The 26,188-nt window shown below is 41.0% G+C and overlaps 1 protein-coding gene across 25 annotated transcripts in view; it reads left to right on the forward strand.

Moving 5' to 3' along the window:
- Positions 1 to 26,188, forward strand: part of PLEKHA5 (pleckstrin homology domain containing A5) — a 175,802-nt gene that overhangs the window by 56,530 nt on the left and 93,084 nt on the right. For 3 of the 25 annotated variants that reach the window (XM_088652448.1, XM_088652449.1, XM_088652450.1), the window contains exon 1: positions 12,713 to 12,867. The exons of the other annotated variants lie outside the window; for them this stretch is intronic. The gene's annotated coding sequence lies outside the window, so the exon portion shown is untranslated. Of the gene's footprint in view, positions 1 to 12,712; positions 12,868 to 26,188 lie in introns of those variants that run through there. 25 annotated transcript variants of the gene reach the window in all.

A 26,188-nucleotide genomic window follows, 5' to 3' on the forward strand; every position in this document is an offset into this window, starting at 1 on the left:
TTTTTGTTTGTGAACTTTGCCTTGGGGTCACGAAGAGTCAGACACAACTAAACAACAACAAAATGTTGGAGCAGTATCACTTTAAAATCTTGAATTTACCACCACCTGGTGACCATCATTGTTAGTGACAAGCAATTTGGTTTAGTATTCTCCACTGTTCTGTGACAAGCAAATTGAATAAGGGCAGCATTGCATAAAGTGTGCTTTCTCTTCCTTGAAGTGATGTCGTTTTAATTATTTCTATAACTGATTAACTTTGAGCATATCTCTAAAAGGTATGCTAATGTTGAGGTTGTACAGTACTGTAGTTAGAAAAATTAGTACTATGAAACTGCAGAGATCTTTTTGGCCAGCTGAGGGCACCACCTTCTTTACATTTCTATGATCTTTGTTTACAAGGCTTCAAAAAGCACAATTGGCTTCCCTGATTGCATCTTGAGTAGAATCAGAACGATTGTTTTATTTTTCCACATACCAAACAAAACTGCTCCATGAGTTTGAAGTTTATACAGGAGGCTCCAATACAGGAAATCATTTTAAAGCCAGAGTTTCTGCTTTGTAGATTGTATGCACAGCTTGCATGTTTTAGGGATAGATCTGGAATTGCCTCTGCTGTCTAAAACTCGAATAGTTGCTTGGTAGTGAATGGCAGGCACAGCTAATTTGGAACAACTGTTTCTTTGTTGTTTAGTCGTGTCCGACTCTTCGTGACCCCAGTGACCCCATGGAGCAGAGCACGCCAGGCACTCCTGTCTTCCACTGCCTCCCGCAGTTTTGTCAGACTCATGTTGATAGCTTCTGTTTCTTCGGGAATATAAATAAATGCTGTTTCATTTTTATAATTGTTTCTGGCTTGTATAGCAAGTAATATTCTTGCTGTACCAGGGGTTTGTATATGTGTGAGTGCAATGCATTCCAGATTAAAAACTTAAAAGTTTTAATAGAAAGTACTATATGGCCATTTATAGCAGTGTTTCCCAACCGAGGGTCTTATGGCCCCCTGGGGACCCCCAGGATATTCCAAGGGGGGCACAGGTGAAAATCGCATGAATGGGAGTGGCACAGTACAAGGCTAGGGGGCCACAGAGGGAAGTGAGCAGTGAAGGGGGGGAATCATTTTTTTTAAAATCCTGATTGGCTATCCGCTTGGCCAAGGTAAGGGGACAGCCCACCAGGGCCTAGCGCTACTTTTTGCAACTTGGGTTTACAGTGGTACCTCGGGGGAGAAGGAGGCCAAAGGCGCACCGATAATCTCCACTCAGGGAGGGAGGTGTGCACAAAGCGAAAGGAAACTCAACCCGGATCGGGCTCGCTGCCACGGACTCCCCTCCCTGCACCCTCCTATCTCTATCAGCTGCAGGATCCTAAGGGCAAGTGACGCCCCCTCCCCCGGATAATCACCCTCGCTGCGGCACGTTCCTTTCCACTGTTAGGGAATTTTATAGGGGGGGGGCACCCAAACGAGGCTTCATTTGGGAATCAAGATTGGCACTAATGCCCTCAAGGGGACCCCATTTGATCCTACAACACCACTCTAGTATCGCACCAACACGAACCCCTCAAGATCAAGCCCTGAGTAATAAAGGCTCCCTTTCCTACCCTTTCTCTGTTGCCTGAGACTCTATGTAACCATATTTCTTTATGAATGAATACAGTGTATCTTTATTTCTAAATGAAACCTCCTTTTTGCGACTCTGGCCAAGGGCTCTCAGGGATGCAGGGAACAGCCATAATCCCTTAAGCAAGATAAAAAAATTCCTTCAGTAGCACCTTAAAGACCAACTAAGTTTTTATTTTGGTATGAGCTTTCGTGTGCATGCACACTTCTTCAGATACCTGAAGATATCTGAAGAAGTGTGCATGCACACGAAAGCTCATACCAAAATAAAAACTTAGTTGGTCTTTAAGGTGCTACTGAAGGAATTTTTTTATTTTACTTCGATCCAGACCAACACGGCTACCTACCTGTACCCTTAAGCAAGAGGTCAGGTAGCCAGGGTGGTGCTCCTCTGCATATCCATAATCCATTCAGGTACCATCTCCTGCCATTCCCAACCCTCCGAAGCCAGAGGCAATACACACAACTGGACCCATTGTTTCCCCCCACCAGGTACTCAAGGATCCCCTCCCAGATACTTACTGGTACTTGCTTAACAATGTCCTGGGACATCCTTATGCTAATCCTGCTTACCTCCTGTTTACCTGTATGCTAATGCCCCTTGCACCTTCCCCTTTTCTGACGTTTTACCCTGTCACAAGTGATGTATGTATGATGCTTTCGATGTGCATTATGGGATGGTGGTGGGAAGTTTTAAAAGTTCTTGCAGCCCTGTTCACGGTGTTCAGTCTGGCATTGAACCTGCTGCGCAGTAATAAACCTTGCTGTTTGCTCCGGATCATGGCTGGACTCCTTCCTTTTATACTCCGCAACGACCACAGGCCCTTGCCTGATGAGCTGGGTGGCTGAGCATTCTCGCACCCAGAATTTTGCCCTAACACCAAGTCACGATGGGGATCTCTCCAAAGCATGCTTTGGTACACGGCAGCTGGCATCACTTGTGCATCTCTCTCTTTCTCTCCCTCCATCTTCGGAAGTGTGGCACTCAAAATGGAAGTGCACACCCCGAACAGAGTACGTTTGCATCCCCGAAAAAATCGCAACGCGGAACACTCATTCCCCAAGTGTTCGTAAGCCAAAAAGTTTATTAACTAGGCTGTTCGTAACCCAAGGCATATAAGAATCTGTATAAGAATCTTTGTATTTGACAAGCAACTAGAGGTTCTAAGTCTAGAGGCTATGAGTGAGTATCAAATATACATAATTCAAATATACATAATTCTACTGTTAACAGACATCCCACCTCTCTCTTGAGACACTTTACAGTGGTGCCTTGGCTTAAGAACAGCCCTATTTACGAACTATTCGGTATAAGAACTCCGCAAAACTGGAAGTAGTGTCCCGGTTTGTGAACTTTACCTTGGTCTAAGAACGGAATCCGAACGGTGGAATTCTGGGCACTGGCGGTGGGAGGCCTCATTAGGGAAAGCGCACCTTGGTTTAAGAACGGTTTCTGTTTAAGAACGGAATTCCGGAACGGATTAAGTTCGTAAACTGAGGTACCACTGTACTTGGAGCAGTCCTGGTTTGTTTCCAGTGGGAGAGGGAGATTGGTGAGGCTCCCGTTTTGACCAGTAGAGCCTATGATCCAGAACCCCCAGGTCAGGTAAGTGTGGTGGTGGGGTGGCAATGGGTAGGGCTGGGCGAGCCAGAGCTGCTTGTTGCCATTGCTGTATGTTGCAATAGAACTGGCAACATTTTATACATTTGAGAACATATTTTTATTCCAAATGGTTCCAAATGTTTAAAAATCCAAATGGTTAAAAATCCAAGTGTGTAGATTCCAATAAGTGTTTTAGAAAGCTAATGTTCTCTGTTCAATTGGCTACAGGACAGTTCAGAAATAGCTAAATACTTGTCAGTGTTTTGTAAAATGCTACACAGTTTGTGGCAATAGGATATATACTTGTTTAATCTTTTAATTTAAAATTTTAAGTAATACTTTCATTGAATAATACTTACATTGAAATAGCCCAGTTATTCAGGAATGCCCAGATAGGAACCCATGAGGACTATAAAGAAAATATAATGCCTTAAAACATTTATATTAACTAGGCAATTGTCCACAGCCAAAAGCAAAATGAAAATTTACATGGTTGTGAACAGGAAGCTGCCAGAATGGGAGATAAGCAGAGTTTGAGCCATTTAAATTTGTTGGGCTGCATTAGGCAATCAAAATTAATGTGCTGTGTTCCCTTCCGTACCCAAGAATTATGAAGCCCTCTTGCATGAACAGAGCCAACCTGTTTGACTGTGTCTCTTTGGTGTGAAGTTTGGTATGGCATCAAGAGGAGGTCAGGTTGTGTGCCTGATTGCTGATGTCCTGCATTCATAAAGCAGATGCCTCCCCTTAGTGAGTAGATGGTGCCACTTGTGAAGATAGGTTATTGTCTCACTTAAATAACACATGAAAGAAGTACTTAATTTTGTGAAATGCCTGACAATATTGCACTGTGATCAAAGAGTAGTTGCTTGATAAAATATGAATTATTTCCCAGTCATAATTAGGTCATAATATATTTACATGTTTTATGTAAGATTTGTTTACATAGAACTTTCTTGCTGACAACTTGTGTGAAAGTCAGGTAAATGCAGTCTTTTGTGTGAAATTACTAATAGGTTTTTTAAGATGCAGTAACGCAGCTGAGAGAATTGGACTATACATTTTTATCTAATAATTGAAACCTGAAATTAGACATGGTTATTGGATTTCATCTTTTAAAAAATCCCAGATCCAGGTCAACTTTGCTGTTGCTGTTAAATAAGACAGGGAGAGAACTTTGGTTAAATAATAGTAGATGAGCAAATAGTAAAACAAGATAACGGTTTACATTTGGCCCATTACTTGTAATGAATGGTAGTACTTTTTATTCTGTAGAAACCATATACACAGGTTTTGTTTCTTTTCTAATATGTGGCAAGTGTGCAAGTGCTCCTGTTGACTGACAATATTCTAAAGCTAGGAGTGTGCCATTTGTAACTTACAACTTAAACTTGTTTAACAAGTGCGATTTCAACTTCAACTTTGAAGGCCAGCTGGTGGAAGTCACACAAATTAAATGCATGGGATTTGAAGAGCTTAAAAGCTCTTTTTGTGCAGGATTTTCCTGGTACAGAACGAGCGTTTAAGCTCTCAGACTTGCTTACTGGGCTCTGCAAGGCTTTCACGAAATCTTGTGGGAATTCAGATGAGCCTTTGAGATCTCGTGAGAGGGTCCCAGAGCCCATGTAAGAGCATCCTAGAGCCTGGTAGGCTCCCTTGTTTCTGGTTTTTACTAACCACAGTTTCAGACCAGGATCAGGGACACTATGGTATGTGCCAGCCTCCAAATCATTGTTTTTAAAATTGGGTTTTGGAAATCTAGGTTTGGAACTTGGTTTAGGGTTATTATCACAAAATATATTTAGAGAAAACCAGGAAACAGAAGAGGGAATTGGTGCACAAGGGGGGGGGGGACCACAAACCTTAGAATCATAGAATCATAGAGTTGGAAGAGACCACAAGGGCCATCCAGCCCAACCCCCTGCCGAGCAGGAAACACCATCAAAGCATTCTTGACATATGGCTGTCAAGCCTTTGCTTAAAGACCTCCAAAGAAGGAGACTCCACCACACTCCTTGGTAACAAATTCCACTGCCAAAGAAGCTCTTACTGTCAGGAAGTTCTTCCTAATGTTTAGGTGGAATCTTCTTTCTTGTAGTTTGAATCCATTGCTCCGTGTCCGCTTCTCTAGAGCAGCAGAAAACAACCTTTCTCCCTCCTCTGTATGACATCCTTTTATATATTTGAACATGACTATCATATCACACCTTAACCTTCTCTTCTCCAGGCTAAACATACCCAGTTCCCTAAGCCATTCCTTATAAGGCATCGTTTCCAGGCCTTTGACCATTTTGGTTGCCCTCTTCTGGACACGTTCCAGCTTGTCAGTATCCTTCTTGAACTACAGTGCCCAGAACTGGACACAGTACTCCAGGTGAGGTCTGACCAGAGCAGAATACAGTGGTACTATTACTTCCCTTGATCTAGATGCTATACTCCTATTGATGCAGCCCAGAATTGCATTGGCTTTTTTAGCTGCTGCATCACACTGCTGACTCATGTCAAGTTTGTGGTCTACCAAGACTCCTAGATTCTTTTCACATGTACTGCTCTCAAGCCAGGTGTCACCCATCCTGTATTTGTGCCTTTCATTTTTATTTTTTTTGCCCAAGTGTAGTACTTTACATTTCTCATTGATAAAATTCATCTTGTTTGCTTTGGCCCAGTTGTCTAATCTGTTAAAGTCATTTTGAAGTGTAATCCTGTCCTCTGGCGTATTAGCCACCCCTCCCAATTTGGTGTCATCTGCAAACTTGCTCAGGATGCCCCAAAGCCCATCATCCAAGTCATTGATGTTGAATAAGACTGGGCCCAAGACAGAACCCTGTGGCACCCCACTAGTCACTACTCTCCAGGATGAGAAGGAGCCATTGATGAGCACCCTTTGGGTTAAGTCAGTCAGCCAGTTACAAATCCACTGAATGGTAGCATTGTCTAGCCTGCATTTTACCAGCTTCTTTACAAGAATATCATGGGGCACCTTGTCAAAGGCCTTGCTGAAATCAAGATAGGCTACATCCACAGCGTTCCCTTCATCTACCAGGCTTGTAATTCTGACAAAAAATGAGATCAGATTAATCTGACATGACTTATTTTTCAGAAACCCATGCTGACTTTTAGTGATCACAGAGTTTCTTTCTAGGTGCTCACAGACCGTTTGCTTAATGATCTGCTCTAGAATCTTTCCTGGTATTGATGTCAGGCTGACTGGGCGGTAATTGTTTGGGTCCTCTCTTTCCCCCTTTTTGAAAATAGGGACAACATTTGCCCTCCTCCAGTCTGCTGGAACTTCACCTGTTCTCCAGGAATTTTCAAAAATTATTGCCAGTGGTTCTGAAATCACCTCTGCCAGTTCTTTTAATACTCTTGGATGTAGTTCATCTGGCCCTGGAGACTTGAATACATCTAAACTAGCCAAGTATTCTTGTACTACCTCCTTACTTATTCTGGGCTGTGTTTCCCCTGCTGAATCATCTGCTCCATATTCTTCAGGTCGGGCATTGTTCTGCCCTTTCTCTATCCCCTGTTCACATTTCACCATCTTCTCCTCTAAGTGACCCCACTGTTTCCTTGTTCTTCCTTTTGCTACGGACATACTGTACCCATAAAAGCCCTTTTTGTTGCTTTTAACCTCTCTAGCAAGCCTGAGTTCATTCTGTGCTTTAGCTTTTCTGACTTTGTCTCTACACGTGCTGGCTATATGCTTGAATTCCTCTCTGGTGATTTCCCCCTTTTCCCATTTTTTGTACATATCCCTTTTAAATCTTAACTCAGTTAAAAGTTCTTTAGATAGCCACCCTGGCTTCTTTAGGCACCTTCCATGTTTCCGTCTCATTGGTATTGCCTGAAGTTGTACTTTTAATATGTCCCTTTTAACAAACTCCCAACCATCATGAACTCCCTTCCCTTGATTAACCCAAACTGGGGTTTGGAGGATGGGGATGTGATGTTCATTAAATCCTAGTCTTTCTTTTATTCAATATTTTGCAAACTTTTCTGTAATGACTGACAAATAAATAAATATATTTGTGCCATTATTCATTAATCACTTATCAAAACTGGTCCTCTTATAGGCTTGGTTCATCTATCCAGTTAACCCTTAAGCCTGTTGTTTATAATTTAGAATAATTTTAGATCTGGAACGTACTCTGCCCAATCCTCAGTTTTGGGGCACTGGGGTCTTCAGCTTTGCTCAGTATTCCCAGCTCCTGGTCTGATACTTTAGCCACTAGAGTACTTCTGCTATGGGGCAGCTCTATAAATTATGTAGGTAAATAAATAAATAAGGGGAAATCAAAATTCACCTAGAGAAGGATCTGAAATATCTTTTTTGATCCTTGAATTTGCTTGAATTTGGATTCTTTTATTTGATGTTTAATGTGTTGTAAACCAATTTGAGACTTTTCTTTGAAATATAAAATGGCATAGAAAAAATAAAATAAAATTAAAAAATACTTAGGAGTTTCTAACACTGCTCCAAGAATCACTTTGATGAAATATGGTGCTGATAAGCTCCAAAATTAAATGTGTAGGGAAGGGGAGCCAGGAAGGAAAGAGGTGAAATTCTGCATTTGACTTGAAATCTGGCTCCATAAAAAATGGATTTTAAAATGCATTGAAATCTATATATACTTCCTTCTAGTGGTGCAGCAATACAACCACAAGCACATTTGCAAAGCTAAGCACTGTACAGTATGTTTTCAAATTGGATGGAAGAACCATGTGTTGAGATTATTGCATTGCAGGGAGTTGGACTAGATGACCCTTGGAGTCCATTCCAGCTCTACATTTCTATGATTCAGTATTTTGACACCTGTCACTTGAACAGCAAGTGATAAACACAAAACAGGTTCGGGGTTCCGTTCACAAATTTAACCAAAGACTATGTCTATACATTTTTTCTTTTTTTGCCTGTTTAAAAACTACTTCTGTATTTAGGTAAGCTGATTTAGTTTTATTTTGACACATTGATATTAAGGTTAGAATATCTTTGCTCTTCAAATGCTTCATACACTGATCAAAAGAAATGTGTGAGAGCTGTTGCTGAAAGCATTATTGCATGCACTTACCTAGAAAACAGAACAGATCTTGTTAGATTAAAAAAAAACACCACCACCTCAAGCATCCAAAATATTTGCTCTTCTGCCTTCTAATCTTGTACTGAGCAAGTGTTACCCACACCTTTTTAAAGCTCATAATAAAGTTTCATTGTAGTACTTCTTGATTGAAAGAGATTCCATTGGTAATCCTCATTGTTTTCTTTGTGGCAAATTTGCTAGACATCTAGAATGAAACTATTAAGAACAAATTGATTTTGGTAGTTCATTCTTCACAAAAAGACTTAGCAATCAAATTTGTGCTTATTTGTGCTACTAAATGAAGTCAATATTAGCACCCCAGGCATGATCTTCCTTTTCCAGATTGATAGCTAATTAGAATGTTTGTTCAAAATAACTTCTGCTTGCTTAGTTCTATGTTTTGTGTATGTTGATATAAGAAAAATACAGGCCTCTCTGGGATCCGATCTTACATTTCTCTGTGTTACTATAAATATTTCTGCACTACTCCAGTTGTGCTTATCTGAGTCCTTGAATTGGTTTGCTCAAGATGCATTTTACTATGGTGCATACTGCTGATAGCTTGATGTTTTGAAGAAGATTGTGCAATAAAAATCCCACCTATCATTTTGTACGAGTTTATAAGGAAATGCCAGGGATGACTTTGGGAATATTGCCTCATTGGGTAGTAAGCATTTTGTTTATGCCTGGATTATTATTTAAATTACCTTAATGTTTATATCTTTTTCAAAACTGCTACTTTTTAAAAGTGTGACTTGTTCCTCTGCCTAAAACAATACAGGTGGAAACAAACATTCCTATTCAAGAGATTGTGATCTGAGTAAAGGAAATACTGGAAGAAGAGGGGAAACTACTATCAGAGATTTCTTCAACTCCTTTGGTCTAGAATAAGAAAGTCTTTAATGAGCACTGGACTGGTTCCCATGCAATACTAAACAATGGTTTAGCTCTATGTAGACAAGTCTCGGCAATCTCAAGTGAAATGTTGAACTGAGTTTCTGCCAAGTTTACATAATTGTGAATAAGTGACTTTAGTGTCACTTGTGAACCAGGAGTCCTGATTAAAACAAGCAGTGGTTAGTTGCTAAACAAGCTAATTTGTTTGAAGGTGGTTTGTTTTGCAAGTAACCATGATTTGTTTGAAACTAGGATCCCTTGTTTGCATGTAATGCTACGCCCATATTCTTATGAAGAAGTTAAATACATATTCATTAAAGATTGACAAGAGGGAATGGTTGCTACTTTGAATCCAAGAACCGAGGGATTCTTGGAAGTCATTGAAGTCTGTTCATGTGTGCTCACCCACCTGTTCACCCATATGTATTATTATAGAGACTTTTATATGCATATCTCATATGCTGTTGGTAGCTTACTCATTAACACAGGGTACCACATATTTCTAAGTGAAATTGCGCAAATTTTGTCTGACCTTGGTTGCCAAGCAAAAACATGTGGCTGCCAAGAGCACTCCACTCTTCCCCAGATTTGGTGCTCTGTATGACAGCGGCTCTAGACTCCACTCCTGTTCTAAGTTGGGACTAAGTTGGGAGCAGGAAAGGGCAATTGATGAGGACTGTTCCTGCAGGTACCCTCTCCATCTTCAAAGTAGGAATGGGAGAGAAATGGTCCATTGAGAATATTGTAGGGTTCCATTTGGAGAGATATGCTTCTGCTGCTTGTTTTCTCATTCCCGCCCCTCATCAAAACAATCTCTCTTAGGAGAAGGATGGAAAGATAATCAGGATCTAACTGTGCTATGTTCTTTTGGGGGATTGGAATAGATTTAGCTCCCTGTTTTCCTGCATGCTATGTGCTCCATCGCTCTCTTTCACTCTGGCAGGGGGTGAAGGAGGGAGATGAAGTTTGTGCTCAGTCTCCATAGCAATGCTATGGATGCTGTCTGTGGGCTGATGTTCTTTTGCCCTCCAAGATTCAATGGCAGCTGCTCCTCCTGGCAATTCACTGTGGGAGTTGGGAGGGAAGCATGCAAAGTATGTGTAGTAGCTCAGAATATGGAGGGAAGGAGTATGAAGACAGGTGAAACTTACGTTAGTGAACTAGAGGGTGTGCAACCTCCCATCTCTTTATTTAACAAGGATGTTAAAATTGTTATTTTGTGAAATATATTATTGCACCTACCCAGCAGGCATATTTTTTTTATTGGTATGTTCTTTTGCAAATATTTTTCCCCTTTCTCATTATAGTGAAGCAGCATCTTTATTATCTTTTGTCTTCTCTAATAAGATGTTATACATATTTGAGAAAAGATTTTACAAGAATCAAATTTCTGACTACTTAGATTACCGGTAATCAAGTTTTATGTCATATTCTTTGCACTTTTATTCCTTGTATTTCCCATTATCACATCCTTAATTTGTAAATACTGTACCGTAATGTTACCTTCGTTCTTCTCTTGCTAATTTGGCTCTTTTGAAGCTTCTAGTTTCAACAACAAAAGTAGATCGATAATTGGAATGTTCAGTTTCAGATGATGGTATACCAACTGTTAGCAATGGGTGATATTCAGTTATGGCAGTTCACTCATTTCAGCAATAATTCTGCTGGCAGGAGCCTTGGTTTTAGTGTAGTGCAACTGCCAAATCCAGAGGGTATATTGCGCTTGCAAATATGTTGAACTAGTGCAACTACTGCTGCTATTAGAGTATTAACAACTGTTACAAAGTACTCTTATTAAGCTTGTGTGCTACCACTTACACAACATCATCTCTTAAACTTATTGTGCTAAAGTTTCATTGGCTCTCACTTACTGATTGGAGAAGCTTAGACATCTAATAAAGTACAGTCATACCTCGGTTTAAGTACGCCTCAGTTTGAGTATTTTCAGTTTAAGTACTCCGCGGACCTGTCTGGAATGGATTAATCCACTTTCCATTACTTTCAATGGGAAAGTCTGCTTCAGGTTAAGTACGCTTCAAGTTAAGTATGGACTTCCGGAACCAATTACACTCATACCTTGGGTTAAGTACGCTTCAGGTTGAGTACTCCACAGACCCATCTGGAACAGATTAATCCACTTTCCATTACTTTCAATGGGAAAGTTCGCTTCAGGTTAAGTACGCTTCAGTTTAAGTACTCCACGGACTGTCTGGAACGAATTAATCCACTTTCCATTACTTTCAATGGGAAAGTTTGCTTCAGGTTAAGTACAGACTTCCGGAACCAATTGTGTTTGTAAACCAAGGTACCACTGTACAATCAAAGTCCATTTCCCAGACCTAGTGGGAAGGGTTCAGAAAGAGTTCAGTGAGAGCTGCTTATCTTGTTTGATATAATAGGGATGGATCTGTTTTATATTGGATTTGTTTTTTTGTTTGAAATTATAGTAAAACAGTGAAATCTGGTTTCACTGGCTTTAAACAGAAACATATTCAGTAGCCATGGCAATACTTAAGTGCAGTGTTGAAACAACATAAATAAAAATCTTAGTTGGTTTGCTGTTTTTCCATGGCCTGCCAGCTATCCGTAAGTCACTTAAGCTGTGACGAATAGTAAAATTCCAAAGTGCAGTGTTAGAGTGTTGTCTTTTCTTATTGTATTGGGAAACAGCATATTATTCTGGGGTACAGACCAGTGCACAGAACAAACTAAGGATGCTAGATAGTACCAGACTAAAGTGGACGCGGGTGGCACTGTTGAACCACAGAGCCTATGGCTTGCCGATCGGAAGGTTGGCGGTTCGAATCCCCGCAACAGGGTGAGCTCCCGTTGCTCGGTCCCTGCTCCTGCCAACCTAGCAGTTCGAAAGCACGAAGTACAAGTACATAAATAGATACCTCTCTGGCGGGAATGTAAACGGTGTTTCCGTGCACTGCTCTGGTTTGCCAGACGTGGCTTAGTCATACTGGCCACATGACCCAGAAGCTGTACGCTGGCTCCATCAGCCAATAAAGCGAGATGAGCACCGCAACCCCAGAGTCATCCGCGACTGGACCTAATGGTCAGGGGTCCCTTTACCTAAAGTGGATTATATTTACGAATGCTAACATGAACTTCAGATGCAAAATTTATGGTTGAAAGAATATTCTGCTAAGATTTGAGGGTCAAATGGTGATCCAGTTCAGTGTTATTCTCGTCTATCAAAGAATAGTATTGAAGTCTGGGTACATGTTACAGCCAAATGTTGCAAATAGCCTCTTGCACACATGGTCCAATTAATTCTAGGGGAATAGTGAGATCATGAGAGAGGAGAAAATCAATACTTCATGGTGGTTCTGATTTGCTTATTGCAGTTAGTGATTTTTTTAAGATTTGATTTACAGCCCTGTGTTGCTTTGAAAGTAGGCCATCACACACAGAGATGCCTAGCATCAGACTGTTTTTTCAAAGTGGATACAGAGCATGCTCATATTGAATATTTACTCTGAGATTGCAGCCTCTCAGAGCTCCGTCAGTGAAACAGTCATCGAAGTGAGAAGGAAAAGAGCACAGCATGTCCTTTTGTCACTGTTATGTTCGCGAGTACATGATTTATTAGTAGAGCTGAAGACTTAAGTTGGAGATAAGCCTGAATTTGGTGAGGGCACAATTTCAACAACAAGCTGTTCTAGGTGAGTTAATATGGGCTATACTTTCCTCTCCCTTGTGTCTAACACAGGAATATAGCTTTATTTTGTTTCCAAGTCTAGCCCCAGAAATGCTCTTTATTTCTTCACACAATTGAATAACAACAGATTATTATCGTCATCTAAACTGAGCTTCTATATTGGCAGTAGAAAGAATATCATTTAATTGTTGTGTGTGACCATTACCAGTGGAGTGAAGTAAAGTAGCATGCCCTTTACAAAAAAAGATTTCAAGGAAGTGGGACCATTCTATAGGAATGAAAAACTGACACGAGGCTTATTTTCCCTTCCATGGGCTGCACATGCTTAATTGTCCTAGTAATATCTAGTGAATTTCTTCATGTTCTGCATTGGTTGTAGTTTAAATCTGTTTCTTTGCCTGTTGAGGCTCTTTGAAAGCATGATGATCAATGTTTTTAAAACAATTACAGAGGTGAATCATATAGCATTCATTGTATAGTTCCTAGCAAAAACAGTTCTGTTATACTTTAATATATTTGTTTAATCTTGATATTACGCACTATATGAAACAGAAGGCAATTTATTTTAGTAAACTTTAAGAAATGGTTTGTGTGCAGTGGGAGGTATGTGTGGATATACTTACCTGAAGTAAAATTAATGGTAGGTAATGTTGCATCTATTTGTACTGAATGATTCGAGTAACCTTTTGAAATGAGTATAATTTATTTGACAGGCATTTTGTTAAACTTGTCTAATTATTTTTCATAGCCATATTATTCCCTCAGTTGTTCAAGATTCTATATTCTGTGTTGCATTTTGCAGAAGTGATTTGTCTGTTTAACTTAAACATAAAACTGCTAAAGGTGAACCATGTACCGGTAGTTTGTGCCTACTGATCAAATAGATACTGTTGAAAATATAATTCTTTTTAAACAATCAGATTACAAACTGATTTAAGAATACCTTGTGATTTTAAGGGCAGGTACCTGTTGCCTAGTGCAATATGATCCATGAACATACACAAGTATACGTAAAAAGATTGCATGCATGTAAGCATTTTGGCTCACTAGTTGAACATTGTATCTTATTTGGGGATGATAGCTAGGCGCTTTGTAGATGTTTTAAAAAGAGGAAGGATTAGGTACAAAACAGATTGCTCACAGGCAAAGGCGGGGTTTCCACCTTTCAATTCATTTTGAATTCTAGTCAGGGAAGCAGTAAATGATGCAAATGGGTACTATAAATGTATCTGTAGGTACCATGTACATGCCAAGTTATAAAGATGGTGCTATTGTTTATTATTGTGTTGGTCACAATTTTATGAAGGCTCACAGTGTTTAAAGTAATTTCAATAACAGAAGATTTGCCAAGACAGTAGTCACTAAGCCCACATCTATCTCTATTTCTTTGAGTAATGCCTCTATAAACAGTTATGTGTTCAGCTTATTCAGAAAATGAGGAAATCTAGAGGATTATTTCCACACCTGTGATGCCATTTTTAGACTTGGTTTCATTTTGGACAACTCAGTTGTAACAAATTACATCAGCATAATAACTAGTATTTGGAAATTTAACGCATTTTATAGCCCAGTGTTCAGAATGCTTTCATGTAAAAATACACGAAGTAAGCTTGAGTACCTTTTAAGAGGCTAATGCTCACTCTAGAAAGCTCATCATGTATGCTTTTGCAAGCAATTTGATTTTTTTTTATTGTATCGTACACAGCATGCTTTCCAGTGCCAATACCTATATGAAACACACACGCTGCTGCTTGCTGATTAATGTAGAGCTCTCTCTGCAGGGGTTGAAGGATGTTATGAATAGATATATTCTGTGAAGAGAGGCTTGCTGATTTTTGTTCAGTTGGGTTTTCAGTAAAAGGGCTAGGCTAGCATGAATACACAAATCTGGAGCAATATGTGTTTATAGGGTGTTTGAAATCTTTGCTTCACAAGGCTAGGGTTTCATACTACCGTGTTTCTCCGAAAATAAGCCATACCCCGAAAATAAGCCATAGTGATAGGCAGTTTAACCTTGTAGGTTAAACTGTACCATACTTAATTTAAAAAAAGACATCCCCTGAAAATAAGCCACCGTGGTTTTTTTTGAGGAAAAATAAATATAAGACAGTGTCTTATTTTTGGAGAAACACGGTACATATGGATCTGAAGACATGCCTAACAGTGAGAGTTTTTCATTTTGAGCAATAAGAAATAAACACACACAAAGTTTCACTGTGGAGAACACATGTTTTACATGCAGAAGGTCCCAGGTTCATCCCCTGGTAGCTAAAAAGATTTCAGAGAATATGGTTCCTGAGAGAGACCTGGCAGACCTTGGAGAGCTGCTGTCAAGCAAATTAGACAGTACCGCCTTTTGAACAGCAGCCCTCCTTGCCATATGACAACCTACTTTCAAAACCAAGGGGAATTTCCAAAGATAGGTTGCGAAACATCACAGGGGTCTGATAAGAAACAAGAATCAATCCTGGCAGACCTGAAGTAGGCATTTTTCTACAAGCTGGCATCTTGGAGGAATTGTGGTTGGAGGGGAAAGGCCTAATATAAGGTGTAATATTATATAATAATAATAAATTTTTATTTATACCCCGCCCTCCCCAGTCAAAACTGGGCTCAGGGCGGCTAACACCAATAAAATTACAATAAAACATAAAAAGCAATTAATTAAAATAAAAGATTGGCTCTTCTCTTCCCTCCCAATTATGTTTACCAAGATTTTCCCCTAAGAGAGTCAGTGTGGTGTAGTGTAAGAGTGGTAGACTCGTAATCTGGTGAACTGGGTTCGCGTCTCTGCTCCTCCACATGCAGCTGCTGGGTGACCTTGGGCTAGTAACACTTCTCTGAAGTCTCTCAGCCTCACTCACCTCACAGTTTTTGTGGGGGAGGAAGGAAAAGAAGATTATTTGCCACTTTGAGACTCCTTCGGGTAGTGATAAAGAAAGTGGGATATCAAATCCAAACTCCTCCTCCTCCTCCTCCTCCTCCTCCTCCTCCTCCTCCTCCTCCTCCTCCTCCTCCTCCTCCTCGTGTCTGTGTTCTTACAGCATTCAAAATAATCTGTAATGCCATAACATAGGCTTTACAACAGCGTAGCACCAGCAGATGAGACAGGACTTCCCCTTCTCCCCTGCAGCTCCTGAACCCTTCCAATCTACTCCAAAGTATTCAGAGGAGATTTGAGGATACTGCAAGGTGGAGGATAGGGAAGGAAAATGGTATGTGAACATAGAAAATGATACTTTTTCCTTCTGTTTCAGTGTTTTAGTTTGGCTTTAGTTCAATCAGTGTTTTAGTTTGGCTTATTTATTTTGTAAAATTTATATACTGCTTGATTGTGTTTTTTAAAAACAAAAACAAACGAACAACATGCCTGAATGTGGTTTCCAAAAAGATTTTTTAAGAATAAAAAGAATAATTCCAAAAGCATCACTGCTTACAGGTATAAGAGTATTTCACTCCTTACCTTAATATGCTGCTTACTGTTGGAGTGTACAGAAAGGGGAGAAATTAGGTACCAGAGTAGATTTGTGGAAGATATTAAAACAGGACTCTAAAATGCCAAAGGGTCGTATTTTCTCTTGGGCCTTTAAAATGTGTATACAGTACAGCTGATACAGTACTGAGAAGCTCAGTATAAACTCACTGCTACTAGGGAAAAGCTGGATGCATTGAGAAGAAAAAGACCACCAGGAGTGTGTATTTTTAACGGACATAGAAATTTCCATCACTATTCTTCTCTCATGAAATACATGGGTTTGATAGATGTGCACACGGTAGTATGCCACCCTGTAAATGGATTGATTAGACTAAATGCATGATGCTTAAGCATAACACATGAATTTTTGTTGAAATAATATTGTATGTTGAATCTAGGGATCACATTATCTGGATATCAATAGTTGGAGTATGTTAAGTATCTTAATATAAATCACGATGAAAATGTCTTTTGCTTCTACTGGAATTGTGCTGTGTTCCTTGGGCAAGGTCTTTTCTCTGTTCCCTGTTGTACTGAGGACACTATCAGTAGAAAACATAATGATGGAGTGCAATTAAACTGACTGTGTCTAGATTAGCAAGATAAGAGATGCCATTCTGAATCAACCCATTTATTCATCAAATCGGATATCGTGCTTTTGGCAGTGGTAAATGCTTAAATGCTTCAAAGGAAGTAAGAAAACCTCTTCTTAATGCACCTGGCCAATTGTGGAATTATCTGCTTTCTTCCCGAATGCTCAGTTTATAAAAATAGCTGTTTTACAACTCCCATGGTGCAGAGGAGGCTTCCTGGATTGGTATTGGTATTGATTTTAATTGGGCTTACCTCAGTAAGGTTCAGGTTGGGAAGAAGCACAGAAAAAGAAATCTGATTCCAGGATTTTTATTGTACAGTAATAGCAAATAGTGTAATAGGTTAGATTCTGCTGCAGCCTATTTGCTCCTGGCTGTTACTGCAAATTCTCTCAATCAAGGCAGGTTCAAGTAGGTGATGAGGAAACTCAGTTGTAATTGCATTCCATCATGCCTGTCAGCTGATTGGCTGTCAGCTGAATGGTTGGCCCAATATGATGGAGGGAAATTTGCACCACTTGTTTCAACTACTAGGCATAGAAATGTTCCCTTTGTATATTTTTCTAACAATAAATCTTTGGAGTACTTGTACTCTCCTCATTTTAGATTTATGTTGTGGGAGTACTCTTAATAATTTTGATACCCACATATAAAGTTGGGTGTGAAGTTACACAACAAAAGATATTGCCAGCAAAAGATGTTATCCAGAGGAAAACCATGATGTAAAATTATGCAAAACGCAGCACTTTGAAAAAATCTGAAAGAAATGAGTAATAAATTATGGTGAGGGTATTGATGCACGTTCAAAATACACAGAAAGAAGAGGGGCACGAGATGGGGGAGAGTGACCTTGCTCATTCTTGATCTGTCAGTGGCTTTTGATACCATTGACCATGGTATTATTCTGGAGAGTCTCAAGGAAGTTGAAGTTGCGGGTGCACTGTACTTCAGTTGTTCTGCTCCTACCTGCAGTGCCGGTTCCAGAAAGTAGTTATGGGAGGCCAACAACATGGGAGTTGTTGGATCCTGTGAAGACAGAGGTGTTAATGTTTTATAAGTCCAAGAGTTAGGAAGACAGCCTATTGTGGGTGGGGTTTCACTGCCTTGCAAGAAGAAGGTTTTTGTACCTTGAGATTACTCATGGATTCAGCATTGTCACTTGAGGCACAGGTGGCTTCAGTGGCTAGGAGGTCTGTTTCCAGCTGTGGTTGGAAAGAGCAGTATAGATGTGAGCCATATTGGAGCCTTACACACATGAGCAAAAGAGCAAAGAGCCTTGTGTCCCTCTTCAAAAACTGAAAAAGGAGAGCTTCATGCATGCTTCTGATTTTCTCTCATTTGTGAAAGCAGGGGATACTCTGGTACCACTTTGTTTACCTCCATCACAGAGAGAAGCTATTCAGAATATTAAGCAAAGAGATTAAAACACACTTGACAGTTTATTTGGCAGAACCAAACAAATTATACATCCCTTTGATAAGCCAGCTGGGAAGACTGCTAGTGGTGATGGAGAGGGAGCTGGAGTCTCTAATGGTATTCTAATTCTTGAACATGACTGTTTTTAAGAAGTAATATTCTTATTTCTCTTCAAATGTCAGCATGTGTTGTTACCATTAGAAAAAAAATTATCTTCAGCATTGAGAACAAATGCCTCTGTTCTTCCCAGCTGAACTGAAACATTTACTGAAATCGACAGATTGCAAATAGAGGCTAGTCCACTTAGAAGATAAGCTTCTTCTGCTACCAGCTATTACTTTGTCCTTTTAGTGCAGGCACCCCCAAACTGCGGCCTTCCAAGATGTTTTGGCCTACAACTCCCATGATCCCTAGCTAACAGGACCAGTGGTCAGGGATGATGGGAATTGTAGTCCAAAACATCTGGAGGGCCAGAGTTTGGGAATGCCTGTTTTAGCGGGTATCTGTGCTGTAAATCTAAATAAGCTTATATTGCAGCTCCACAGAATTAAATCAGAAGGTCCACCATAGATCGAGTTGGAATGTTCTCATAGCAGATGCTTGGTGGACTTTCTTTTACAATTCTAGAACATGCTTTGTTGGCACTTAGATTGGAATATTCAGCTTTGAAGATGCTACAGCTTTTGTAACCAATTTCATGATCAACAATTAGTCAAAAGGGATGAGGATGAGGGATAGACACAGTTACAAAAATAGAAAAGCAGTAATGAGCTCCAAATACTATGTTTGTCTACAGCATGGGTCGGCAAAACTAAGGCCTGTAGGCCGGATCAGGCCCAATAGCCTTCTAAATCTGGCCTGCAGATGGTCCAAGAATTGCCGTGTGGATCGCCAGTGTGTGCGTTTTTTCCCTCCCTCTCCCTCACACGGCGGTGGTGCCGGCACCTCCTCCCTCTCTCCTCCTGGCTTCTCCCCACCCTGCCTAGAGGAGGAAGGGGGTTGGGTTTTGTTGGTGCCAGCCCCTCTCCAGAGCCCTTTCGTGTGCCACTCATCTTCCCTCCGCTGCCGCCAGTCCTTGCCGCTCACAAGACATAGGAGCTGAGCGCCCCTCTCGAATGGCCGCCATTTAAAGCAGCCCCTCTCTGGAGCCCTTTCACACGCCACTCATCGTCCCTCCTTCATTTTTCCCCCTTCAAAATATAGTCCAGCTCCCCACATGGTCTGAGGGACAGTGGACCAGCCCCCTGCTGAAAAAGTTTGAGGACCCCTGGTCTACAGTATAAAGCTCTGTTGCACAAAAGAGAAATACAAATCATAAATGTATCCATCTTTATCGGTATCACGTAAAATGTTACAGTACCAAACCAATTAACTATGGATTGCAATGAATTAAACTCAAGCAATCCCTGGGTGAAAGAGGTCCTCATCAGAATAAAATACAGCTGCTGTGAAAGCACAGAAACAAGTGCTATTAAATATTTTTACACAAATTATTATTTTTACACAAATTACGTTTTCTTCTGCTGAGGGCCTCCAGGTGTTCACAGAATTCAGCACAGTACATACCATATTATTCCTGAAATTCCCTTTTGTGATTGTCCTGTGTGTCTTCATTCCACTTCCCAGTTTAGAGGTTGAAACCCCATTTCATACATTCATCCTGGTATAGCCTTGTAATGGTGTGGTGGTGGAGTAGCATAAGCCTCTCTTCTCTATTCACTTAGTCGCTAGGGTGAACCGAAACCCTCTAAGTATATGCAAGTACTGTACATTCTTCTCCCCTCAGTAAAAAACGAGGAAGGAAAAAGAGTGGGGAAATCTGTAAGCAAAACAAAAAAACAGGTCAAAGCTGACTGTCATCCCACTCCATTAGGAGAGCTTTTTGCACGGTTTGGCTGAGAATGTCAAAAAAAAAATGCTCTTCATCAATCCTTCACTCACTCTTCAAGTTGCCAGTTGACAAGGACTTTTCCCTTCAGAGCTGGTACTGACGTTTGTGTTACTTGGCACCTGCTCCTTTGCTGTTTTTGTCTGTTACTTAATATTGTGCCTCTGTGATGGATTGGAACTAGAGTGAGGAGAAAGCGCAGGATAGAAAGGACAGGACGTTTCCCCTATGCTTTTATGTTGAAAGGAAAATTTGATTCAAGGTTCTGCAGAGAGCTTTGGGAGTAGGTTGCTTCTATGGCAAACCTATGTTGAATTTTCAAAATGCTTTGAGGAGCATCACATTCCATATTTTACCTGTAGCTTTAAATAGCCCTAGGACATGTTATCATCCTTTAAGAATGATATTTGGATTTTCCAGAATGCATTTCCTCTTACTTCAATAACAGTTCCCAACGGAGTCCCATTCTTGGGTATTAAAGAGCTGATGATAGCCTCAAAGTTGGCCAAGTTCTACTTGGCAGTATACAGTACTTGTGTAGGAAAGAACCATTTTTATTATGAATACAGTGGTACCTTGGGTTACAAACACTTCGGGTTACAGACTCCGCTAACCCGGAAGTAGTACCTCGGGTTAAGAACTTTGCCCCAGGATGAGAACAGAAATTGCACGGCAGCGGGAGGCCCCATTAACTAAAGTGGTACCTCAGGTTAAGAATAGTTTCAGGTTAAGAACGGACCTCTGGAACAAATTAAGTTTGTAACCAGAGGTACCACTGTAACTTGGGGTGCGGGGAGGGGGACACACACATGAATGTATCTGCTGGTTCCAAGCATGAGGCATGTGATAGGCCATCTCACAGAAAAGTTAATTTTAAGATTCTATGTGAATTCTGTCTTGTTTTAATTGATGGGTGTTGTATTACAACCAAATGGATGAATCTTTTTTTTATCAAGCTGTTTATTCTGTCCCACCAAATCCACATCTGATGCAATGAAATTATCTTGAAGCTTATTTCTGCTATCTACAACTTGAGCAATACTTTTACCATAACACTAACTTTTACCCCAGCATATTATAAGCACACCACCTGCCATCTTCTTAATAACCTAGAGTGTTTCCACCACCATGCTCAATTATTATAACTATAAGGGGTTCTGCAGTGAATGAATAAAACTGCTAGCACATTTGCAAAGCTACGCATGGTCCAGTATAGTTTCAAATTGGATGGAAGACTGTGTGTTCAGATCCCTGCATTGCAGGGGGTTGGACTAGATGACCCTCGGGGTGGGTTCCTTCCAACTCAATAATTCTGTGATTTTAAGAATGTTACAAATCTCTTTGGTGTTTCTACATTGGTGTACAAGAACTTTATTTCTATTCATATTTTACTCCTCTTGCAGTGTGTTTTGAAGTAATTATATAATATGCCTAAATTTACTTCTCAAAATTTTCTGACAATTCTGCAAAATTCTTGGGACAGTTTTCTTTTTTTTGTCAAAATTGTTCTAGCCAAGGTTAACTCAAGGGACTTCATTTTCCTTCAAAAGAAAAAAAACCATCCACATGTGATTAGTTCCATTGACATAGTGGGCTGATTGTTGGAGGAAAGCATGTATGATCAAACCTTGCTTTTTCAGGATTCTCAGAAAAGGTTTTTTTGTTCTGTAATCACTTCTAAGGACTGTAACTGTCAAATAACAAAATACATTACAATTGGATTGCATTACCAGTATTTCCTGAAAGCTGGCAAGAGATGAAATTTTTTACCACAAGAGGGAGCAGAAGATGCTAACAGTTCTGAAAAAGGGTCTCCCTCTCTCCACCTCACATCCAAGCCTTTAGGGTGTGTGGAACTTAAAGTAGTGAATGTTTGCTGTTGCTGGCCTAGCTGTTGTTGGCATTATTGTTTAAAAACCTAATCTTCTATGCTGGCCTCTTGGACTCAGGTGGGATTAGCTCTGCTAACAAGGCAGGAATTTATTGCTTCCTTAGGTGCTCCTGGCAGTGACTTCAATTTCAACTTTCTGCCTCTAGCTCCAAGCAGTGCTGGAGATACACTCTGCATTCCTTGCTTAAGACTTCTGGTTACTTCTTTCTTCTTCTATACTGACTTTCAGGGCCTTTCATGTGATTTCATGTACCGTAATCTTAAAGTGACTCGATTTTCACTTCACTTCCCTTTCTCCTGGAAGCCCCGCTGCAGAGGGCTCTTTCAGGAGTTCAGCCACCTTTTAATGTTACCACTGGCCTCACTGTTCTTTCCTAACCTCTTTTCCTTTCATGAAGTGTGCATTTGGGGTTTTTCTTTCCCCCCTGTTTTGCTTACCACAGATTACCAGTGAATATTAGGTCTCTTTGCCTGCAAGGGCAGCTTTTACAGTTTTGAGGTGGGTTAAAAAAAAAGCGGGGAAGACGACCTTAAATCTTCCCGTGTGGGTGGGTGGGTGGGTGGGTGGGTGGTGGTGGTGGTGTTTTAAAAAAGGAAACACTTGTAGGAAACTGGTGTGAAAAATAGCAAATGTGTGAGAGGTGCCCTGTATTAAGATACCATGTTTCAGACAACTATATCCTAGGGATTTTGTGTCAAGCCCCTTCAAATTGATTTGAGGGAGGGGCAGACTTAAAGGGATGCTCTATTCTCCTGTAGTTGTGTTTGTGGGCACAGATTCTGTGACATTAGGTAGGTGCCCTAACTAGTACTGCATATAGAACAACAAGCAAGGTGTTTTGATTTGAAGAGCAAGCACTGAAAATGTTCATCTGGAGGAGTCATACTTGCCTCACTCTCAAATCCTTTTCAAGTTGCTGAGCTAAGCTGCTTCAGTGATGGAGGGAGCTTGAGAGTGGAAGGGAGCTTGCCCTCCTTTGCATGCCTCTTCCCTTCCATCCTGACTCCACCTCTTCCGAAAGGAGGAGGGACTGGTGCTGCCTGCACATGATGAGGCTGCCCCCCACCTCCGGGCTCCGGGCTCAGCTGTTTCCTGCTTCCTGCAAAGTTGGCAGATGGCATAGCTGGGCTGTTCTGCCAACTGAAAGTGATCCCAGCCTATGCTCTGCTGGTTGCTCTCACTAATAATACCGCCAGCCTTAGGAGGAGGGGGGACTTACAGCTGCTGCATTTAATTATTACTGCTGCCTGCAGCAATGATGGTGTGTTTGGATTTGTTGAGGGGAGAACTCAAAAACTGCAAGTGCTGCTGCCAAGACCCTTCCATTGCGTGAATTCTGCCCCAACTCCACATACATTGATCATAATTAGACACGCCATGTATTGTTTGCAATAGGGATGTACCTGTGTAGTAGTGTTGCTGATAAATGACAAAAATGTGTGTTGTGTTGCGATTTGCTGTTTACAACAGTTGAGTGCTTGTGCACACAATCATTGTTCTGTAGCCAGTAACTGTCTGTGGCTGCTTCTTGCAAATGGTTCCCTGCCCTAAAGGTAAAAGACCCCTGACAGTTAAGTCTAGTCGTGAACGACTCTGGGGTGGCGCCGCTTATCTCACTTTCCTGGCCAAGGGAGCCGACGTTTGTCCACAGACAGTTTTTCCAGGTCCTGTGGCCAACATGACTAAGCTGCTTCTGGCAAAACCAGAGCAGCGTACGGAAACACCGTTTACCTTCCCGCCGGAGCGGTACTTATTTATCTACGGTACAGTGGTACCTCGCTAGACGAACACCTCACGACACGAAAAAATCACAAGACAACAATGTTTTGCGATTTTTTGGCAGACTTGGAAGACGAAGTTTTCTATGGCTGTGCCATAGAAAACTTCGCAAGACGAAGCAGGGCGCCACGAAGAGAAGGTCAGACCAAGAGCCCGGCCACCTCGCGCTTTCCCCGCCCACCATCGCCCGGCTTCCGCAGCAGCCAGATCCCCCCTCACTCACCTTAAGCCTGCCTGCCTGCGCGTGAACTGTCTGGTTGGGCGTGAGGGTCCGGCTGTTGGGGAAGAAGGGAGGGAGCCTCTCCCTGGCCCTCCTCCTGCTTCCCCCTCCCCAGAGCCTTAAAAACTTCCGGAGCGGCCATGGCGGGTGAGTCGGCCCCTTTTTTTGCACTCCCCCCATAGGAATGCATTGATTATATTTCAATGCGTTCATATGGGAAACCGCACTTCGCAAGAAGCAATTATCGCAAAACGAAACAACTCGTGGAACGAATTAATTTCGTCTTGCGAGGTACCACTGTACTTGCACTTTGATGGGCTTTCGAACTGCTAGGTTGGCAGGAGCTGGGACCGAACAACGGGAGCTCACCCCATCACGGGGATTTGAACCGCCAACCTTCTGATCAGCAAGCCCTAGGCTCAGTGGTTTAAACCACAGCGCCACCCTATATCCCTAATACTAACAAGTATTAGCAGAATCATCTCCATAGTGCTGTCTGTTATTGCAAAAGTGTAAAGGTGTGCCTATTTAACATACATTGAAGCTCTAATTATCACTGACTGTAATTTCTGCATCTCATTGCATTCAACTCTCACCTTAATTTTTTTTATACCTGCCAAGTTTTCACTTCATCCATCTAATGAATATGGCTTGCATTTGAGTCCTCAAAAGCTTATGCCATAATAATTTTGTTATTATATAAAGTGTCACAAGACAGTACTTGTGTGTGAGCAGCAAGACACACTATGGCTTGGCTATAAATTAAATCAAAATAATTTGGGACAGACTAAGAGTTTTGTGTATAATACAATCCAGCTACCTAAGAACATATACAGTAATTATAAATGAGCCTCTTACATATGTACCTTAAGTATGTATGCAAACTCAATGAAAGATGGTTACAGGTAGGTAGCCGTGTTGGTCTGGATCGAAGTAAAATAAAAAAATTCCTTCAGTAGCACCTTAAAGACCAACTAAGTTTTTATTTTGGTATGAGCTTTCGTGTGCATGCACACTTCTTCAGATACCTGAAGATATCTGAAGAAGTGTGCATGCACACGAAAGCTCATACCAAAATAAAAACTCAATGAAAGATGTGAGCTTGCTTTTTCCGGGTAATCTCATGTATCTGAGATAGGTCTGATTTGAGATTACCCATGTATTTGAGATAGGCCTGATTTGAGACAAACTCTCACCTCCTCATCAACACAAAGAAGCATTTCTCTTTTCTGATCATATTTTTCAGAGTTGAAAATCCCTGTTCACAACAAATTAGTTGTGGAGAGCTGTAGAAGAATAGCCAATGCTCTTGAAGAGAAGTGTGGATGCTGTTTCTGGCTGTAGAAATATTTTGATAATGTACTGAAATGTTTAAATGTTTATTTGATTGTCCTTGAATCTTCCCACCACACTTGTTTATTTGATTGTCCTTTAATCTTCCCACCACACTTGCCATCCTCTCCTGGCACAACTGTGTGGCACGCCACACCCTTTGAAAACCACTGTGCTAGTAAGTCAAGTTGTGCTTTAATAAAGTTAGTTTGAGAAATGCTGCCCTGTCCTGATTCTGTGCTTTCTATATTTTTGTTTTTGTTTTGTGGTGATGGATTTAAAGGACCAGTGCTGACATAATGTTCATTGTCCCAAGCTAGTTTCAAATTCTGCTTAAGATCAAACACTGGTAGGCATTAGCCATGGCCAGTTGGCGGCAGCATTGCTTCTGAGTAACAGTTGCTGGAAACTGCAGGAAAGGAGAGTGGTCTTGTGCTCGGGTCCTGCTTATGGGTTTCCCACAGGCATCTGGTTGGCCATAGTGGGAACAGGATGGTGGACTAGATGGGCCATTGACCTCATTCAGTGGGGCTCTTCTTATGCCAAGGCTTGTGCCAATGTACTCCTTAGCTGAGAAAATTTGCACCAGACACAAGAGAGAGCATGTAATATTGCAGCTTGCCCATGATCCCTTAACTGGTAAAGAGGCTGATTGTGTTCTGCTCCAGTCCTGATTGAGGCTTTCATTATGTGGGGGTGTGTAAGTGTTTTTGTGTTCATGTTTATAGAC

The sequence above is a fragment of the Zootoca vivipara genome, chromosome 9 (genome assembly GCF_965207765.1).
Source record: "Zootoca vivipara chromosome 9, rZooViv2.hap1.1, whole genome shotgun sequence".
Classification (NCBI taxonomy): Eukaryota; Metazoa; Chordata; class Lepidosauria; order Squamata; family Lacertidae; genus Zootoca; species Zootoca vivipara.